This window comes from Nuphar pumila, chromosome 5, assembly GCF_984573655.1.
Source record: "Nuphar pumila chromosome 5, dmNupPumi1.hap1.1, whole genome shotgun sequence".
Classification (NCBI taxonomy): domain Eukaryota; kingdom Viridiplantae; phylum Streptophyta; class Magnoliopsida; order Nymphaeales; family Nymphaeaceae; genus Nuphar; species Nuphar pumila.
The window spans coordinates 22,228,729-22,236,452 of record NC_143253.1 but is presented as its reverse complement, the minus strand read 5'-3'; positions in this window follow the sequence as shown (position 1 = coordinate 22,236,452).

Sequence of the window (7,724 nt, the reverse complement as noted above, 5' to 3'; positions counted from 1 at the left end):
AGATCTATATGGATCAACCTGAGGGTTTTGTGACTCCTGGTAATGAAAATAAAGTTTGTAGACTTGTTAAGTCATTATATGGACTAAAACAAGCCCCTAAACAATGGCATAAAAAATTTGATAAAGTTATTTTATCATTTGACTTTGTTATCAATGAATCTGATAAATGTGTTTATTGCAAAGTTAAAAGTGATGCATGTATCATTTTTATGCTTGTATGTAGATGGCATTCTATTGTTTGGTTCCAATATGAGAATTATGAATGAGACAAAGTCGTTTCTTAGTAGTAAATTTGATATGAAGAATATAAGTATTGCAAATGGGATCTTAGGATTAAAGCTGACTCATTCAGTTGATGGAATAGCTATTTCTCAATCTCACTTTATTGAGAAAGTACTTAAGAAATTTGGCTATGACAAAGGAATATCTGTAGCAACTCCATATGACCCTTCTACTCTTCTTTATAAGAATACGATTGGTGTTTCTGTGTCTCAATTAAGGTATTATCATATTATTGAAAGTTTGATGTATCTTACAAATTGCACGAGATCAGATATTTTGTTCTCTGTGATAAAATTAAGTAGATACACGTATTGTCCAAATCACACTCATTAGAAGGCATTGGACAGGGTACTTAGATATCTGAAATGAACTATTTCTTTGAGTTTGCATTACAAGAAATTTCCTGTCGTTCTTGAGGGATATAGTGATGCGAGCTGAATAGCCATAAACTCTGGGAGTTATGGTGTAACAGGGTATGTATTTACCTTGGGTGGCAACGCAGTTGCCTGAAAATCAGTAAAGCAGACCATCTTGTCACGATCTACTTTTGAGGTTGAGCTTTGTATTTTAGATATTACAAGAATAGAAGCTGAATGGTTAAAGGGACTTCTGGAGGAACTTTCTTTAATGAGCAAACTAATTCCTTCAATATCTGTGCATTGTGAGAATATGATCACAATAGCAAAGATCAAAAGCATAAAATATAATAAAAAACAAAGAATATATATCCAAGTGAGAATAAAATTTGTAAGAGAACTGGTGTCTCAGTTAGTGGTTGTTGTGGACTATGTTTGATCCAAAAAGAACACAGCTGATCCATTAACGAAAGGACTAGATAAGTCATTAGTCTTGAAATCCAGAGAGAGGATGGAACTGAAACCTATCAGTAGTTCATCTACAATGGCAACCCAACCTATCTGAGTAGAGATCCCACAAAGTAGGTTCAATATGGTAATAACAAGCTATAGGGTGAACTGGATAGCACATTCTTAATGTGATACTATGTATCTGTGTCTTTTCTCCTGATTACTTTGCAAAGGTGTTGTAGCTGCCAGTAAAGGAAGAGTAAAAACTCTGAATGAGTTCAAAGCTTTCTAGGCGAGAAGTTAGCAGTGCATCTCTGAAGAAGCCCCTCTATATGAGTGTGACTGTGTGGCCGCAGTTTAAGGAATTGGGTTATTCATGAAGTCACTCATGAAACAGGATTCAGGCGTATGGCTATTAACGTGTCGCCCCTAAAGATTACAACCAGAATCTTTATCATGATGTTGCTAATAGATACTCCTACACCAAAGGTTCAAGTTCAAGACTTTAGTTCACTTCGTTCCTATGAGGGTAAAGTTAGTCAACTAAGGTAGTGGTTCAAACTAAAATGTACCATTACTGAAACATGATATGTTATGTTGCAGATTACTCCATCTTGCATCTTTGTTTTCAACTATTTTCATTCTTTGAATTTGTGGGAGAATGTTGGATGTAAGAAGAGATGAGGAATTAATTCAAAGAAGAAAACAATTTGGGGACCACTCCTTTATGGAGTTCTTTTTGGACTTTGATGATGTGAAATAGTCTCATATTGAAAAATCTCAAAAAGGTTATGGGGGTTTATAACCTATATGAAAATTCTATCACTTGTTCCAAAGAACAAGGGAATGGGATGGTTACCACACACACACACCCGCCTGCCACGCCGTGTCGAGCTGGGCCAGGTCCGGGTTTGGGTAATTGGCCTTTTAGAGCCATATTCATTATCTAAGTCTAATGTTCTTTTTGTCTCACATTAATTGTTTTATTTGGATTAAATAAAAAGAAAAGAGAAATGGATAACGGATTGTTTCATTGATGGGTCTATGATCTATGATCTCTTCCATGTTTTAGTACCCGTTCAGAGATTATAAAACGTAGTTAAAGGGTTGCGGTTGTAGAGACAGATGCTAGTGACTCTCAAATTTTGTTTTCTCTCTCACTGCTCTCTCTTGCTTTCCTGTGGGTGTTTCCCGGAAAGGAGAGTTCTGCAGCAGTCGTTCACAGAGGTTGTCTTCGAAGGGTGATCTACCATCGGAGTGCACCGATCCAGATCGCTGAGGCTATTGTATCCTAGGGGAATGACGCCAGACCCTTTTTGCATTGTATGTGGGAGCAAAACTTCTCTAAGGGGAGTATTTTTATACGCCTTAGCCTATTACAGAATATTAACATGATATTATTGTTGTTCTTATTCTGTTCTATGCATATGTTTGATATGTTGTCCTCGTCTGGATTTTGGTTTAAAATTGAACATGACATGCTTGAACCCTGCTACGATTTGAATCAATTATTTTATATTCATATCATGTTGTATTGTTATCTGATTTGCATTATGATACTGTTTTTTATTCTAACATAACACACCTACAATGCTTTGATAGTTCGATGGATCATCTAGGAGTTTTCCTTCAAACCTTGATAATTAAACACTTGTTCAATCAGGTGTAGTGAGGCAGGCTTTGCATTTTTCATCCATGTTTTAACCAAGAGATCATAGATGTACTTTTTTTATATAGAATAATTCCATTATCATTGGGTATGACTTTTATATCGAGAAAATAATGCATTCTCCTAAGATCTTTTATCGAGAATTTATTCCCAAAGCATTTAATAAGTTGTCAAACATTTATGCTTGAGTTATCTGTAACAATTATGTCATCTACATAGACCAACATGTATAAAGAGGTTATTTCTTTTGTGATTTTGATAAATAAAGAGGTGTCAGCATTAGAACCAAGAAAACCCAACAAGAGCAACTATTGTCTTAATCTATCAAATTATGTTTTTCAAGCCTATTTTAGATCATAAAGAGCTCGATTGAGTTTGCACACATAGTGAGGATACATATTATCTTTAAATTAATCCAATAAGTTGACTCATATACACCTCTTAAGAAAATCATGTAGAAAAGCATTGCTAATATCTAATTGATGCATCACCCAGACTTGACTAATAGCAAATAGTAATGGGTTCTATCATGGGACTAAAGGCCTCAAAATAGTTAACACCCTCTTGTTCATTATAGCCTTTGAGTACCAGCTGAGCCTTGTACCTGGTTATAGATCTATCGGCATGCTATTTTATAAGGTAGATTCATTTGCAACCAACAATATTGTGAGCACTATTAGGAGGAACAAGAATCTATGCGTTATTTCTAATCAATGCAAGTTATACATTTTTTTAACTAAGTAAAACAGAAATTTAAATGTTTTTCACCAAATAAACTCAAATAATTATTTTGTCTAAGTAAATCAAGATTTTTTTTACTAGGATGTCCTAGTCTAAGATGTCACTGCTGAACCGAAGTATCCATGTCTATTATGAATGCCTTAGCTCATTGACATGATTTATTCTTGTCAACCGACCACACATAAATTCTTCCTTGACGTGCTTTGGAATATATTCTCTTTTTTACGATCCTTAACACATAAACCACTTGGGTGAAACTTAATATAAAAATCATTATCTCTAATCAACTTAGCTACTGAAATCAAAATTACGCTTGATTTGAGGCACATGCAAAACATGTTTGAGAACAAAACTATTTTCTTTTGATTTTAGAGTGATGTTACTATTATTTGAAATTGGAAGGTTGGCTCCATTGCTCACTATGATGTTGACCACCCCTTGATAGTCTAATTTTTTCATCATGCTTGAGTCATCGGCGGTCATATGGTGGGATGCCCCCACTGTCTAGGTACCAGTTGGGGTCGTTGATTAAATTTAAGGTCATGGCAACGGATGCCTTTAGAATATCATAACACTGATATGCAATATGATTTCTTCTCCAACAATACTGACATATAAGTTGGGTCTTGTTTTGATTACGAAAAACTCTGCCATTTCGATGGCCTTCGTTCTGAAAGAACCTGCGTCCAGGATTTTGATTTATGCCACATCCATGATTTTTAAAAAATTATCCATGCCCCCTTCCTCTTTGAGTGATGAAGGCTATGTTGGTATTTTCATTGGACTGGCTAGGTTTTGGAGATAGGATTTGAAGTCACTTCTCTTGATTGAGAAGCATTTCAAAAATTTCAACAAATTCAAGAAGCGTTCAAAACATGGTGATCGTAGTCATGAAGCTTTCGTATTCACTGGGTAGGCAATTCAAAGTGTATTGGACAAGATCATTTTCTAGGACTTCTTATTCTACGACACTAAGGGAGTCAGCCAAGTATTTTATTTTGTTTAGATAATCTATCATACTCATGTCCTTGATATTTTGCAAATCCCTCTTCAGTTGAAGAATACACAGATTTGATTGTGAAGCGAGCGTTCAAAAGCTACCCATGCATCACGAGTTGAGGGAATAATCTAAGCCAATACAAACTCGATAACAATAGCCTTTATTCAGCTTAAGGCTAATTGATCAGAACTTTTTCAAATTATAAACTCAAGATTAGAAGCACAACTATAACCTTCAATGACATATTGAGGTGGTGTAGGGTGTGATCTATCAACAAATTTGATGAGATATTGGTTGTGCATTGCCAACTCTATCTGTGATCGCCAAAGCAAATAATTGTCGCGGTCTAGTTTTATCGACACCAGGTTGGCAAATGCATTCCATTGAATATCTGGGTTTGGTAACAAGGACAAATGCTTGATTCGCCATGAGACCAGAAACTATGAACTAACCTCTGCACTTGCACATTTGATTTTGCAAAGAGGATGAACCACGATAGCACCAAATAACTTGGCCAGCAACATTGGACGACCACCATGATGAGAGATCGGGTTTCCATGACTAGAGGCAGCTTGGCTCTGATACCATATTAAGGTATCACAGATCAGTCACGCCACAGATTCACTCACGTCCACGCGTTGATGTATACATGCACGATAAACACACTCACATGACACGGGTTAACGTGGTTAGGCATAATGACAGCCTACGTCCACAACGAAGATTTGACTCCTCTCTCAATCATGCTTCTTTACGAGAGAGGAGCTCGTATCTATAATAGGATGAAATGTTACATGTTGGGAGGTCTTGCACCAATTTCAACTTTCTACTATGGTTGGGACTCTCTTGATTACAGAAGATCTGATTGTGTTGGGACTCCAAGTTTTTCTCAAATTAATCCTTATTGAGTCCTTCAGATTGGAAATGGAGATCTTGGGATTTATCTTTGTCATACAAAGACTTTGAGTTAGACGTGGATTTCAGATAGAGTCCTTCACCTTCAACAAGGGGTACCCTAAGGGTTTTACTAACCAGAGGCCTGCTAACATACAGTCAACGATATAGGGAGTTTTTTCTCTTAGCTTATCCAACAACAAAAATTTACACATAATTACAAAACAAGAAAAATTTCTGTTTTATTTTTTCACTCTTTATTTGTTTGAAAGGTTATTTTCATATATTTTACTTTCCTGTTGAAAATAAGTTCATGGTAATGATTCAGATCACTTGCTTCCAAAATGCTAACAAAATTGATGATGATGACAACGACAACACCGATTATGATGAAAATTCCATCCAATGTCAAGTTGGTAGATGATACATAATGATGTATGCAGCTCATACTGTCTCGGTGTCTATACCAATCAATCTTGGGATTGTTAATACGACTATTATCACTAATTAATACTCTAAATAATCTAAGCATATCCAAGATACTATGAATACTGCTACTATCACTAATTAATACTTCAAACTTCCATACCATATACTATAAGATAAAGGGAAAACCAAGATAGAAGTGAGAAAAAAAATAAAATAAAAATCATACTTAATAATATATATATATATATATATATATATATATATATATATATATAGAGAGAGAGAGAGAGAGAGAGAGAGAGAGAGAGAGAGAGAGAGAGAGAGTCTTACCAAATTAGGGGGAAGATGTTCTCCTTCCTCTCGTTAACAAACAAAAGAAACCCCTAGAATCAATGGTCAACATGGGAGGAGCCTCCTCCAAGGATCCAATATTCTATTGTGTGCGGTTAACTCGTGGGGAAACCCCCTCCCTCCTCATGTGACCGTCCTGCCGGGGCTCCCTCCTTACCCGTAAAGGTGGTGACGTCACCTGGGCCCCACCTCCATCAAAGCTGGCGTGTCAACGGCTCATTTGCCATCATTGGGTGGGTATTGGGCCCCACAGCGGGTCATATGGCGTGTTGGCCGGGGATGGTTTGGTCTAAATATCAGAGCTGGATTACGTGATGCTTTTTGTATTTCCTTCGGTAATTACCATAATGTTCTCCACATCTTGTCAAAATTACATGTACAGCCATGGTTGTCAATCAAAAGGGGACATGTTAAGAAGACACTAGAGAACTGATAAAATTAGCTTTTGATCTTCCTAAATGGCACAATCTCCTTAAAACCTTATATATATATATATATATATATATATATATATATATATATATATATATATATATATAGATATATATATATATATATATATCGAAATGGGAACCTACTAAAACATAAAAATTTTGGTATTTTTTTCTAAATTCTGACCCATAGATGTGTTCAGCATGATTGATTGACTAGAAATGGCCACTTGGACCATGCATTTTGGATGGAAAAAAATGATATTTAGAGTCTCAAAAACTATAAAAATTGTAGGCCATTTATTTTTTTAAACCATATAAAACCTTGTCAATGCATCGGAATCAAATGCTTCAAGAAGCTATTCATATAAAAACAAGCATAAATATCACTTCTTTACGGTCATAATTTCAAAAAAACACTGAAAATTCATGAAAATACAATACCATAATCTGGCTTTGATACGATAGGAAAATGAATTTCATATTTAGGGATATGGGAGTCACCATTCATGTCAATATTCAACATAAAGCATTAAACCAATCAGAAATCCATTCTAGTCTTCACCTTATGTCACAAGGGTGCATGGTATCTCTTGCGTGCAAGTTTTGCTTTGACTGCACAACTTGTTCTACTTTTCTTGTAATCCAAACAGCAGAAGCGAAGTGGCGATTTTGTAGTTATACTGTTATCCAGGGTCTATTAAGCTCATATTTCTAATGTTTTCCAGGATACCACCAGGATAATGACGATGCTGAGTTGTTAAGAGATTCACGTACACACTTTCTATCATCTTAAAGCTTAAATTTCAATACTTAGTCCTCCTACGTCACTCCTAAGGTTCTTTATTTCTTCTGCCCGTGCGGTGAAGTTTCTCGATGATAGAAGCCATCTTTCTTCCTACTTTTTATTGGCAATTAATTTCCTTTTTTTTATTGATCCAGGATGATACCATGTTCCAAAAAAATTAGGGTTTCAATCTGAAGTTTCTTCATCAACATGGTTGATTTTCTCTAGGAAGACCTTCCCACTGTTCATTTCCACAAGAAGATTGAAGCTGAGTGAACCCTAATTGAAGCTGATTTTCTCTAGGAAGACCTTCCCACTGTTCATTTCCACAAGA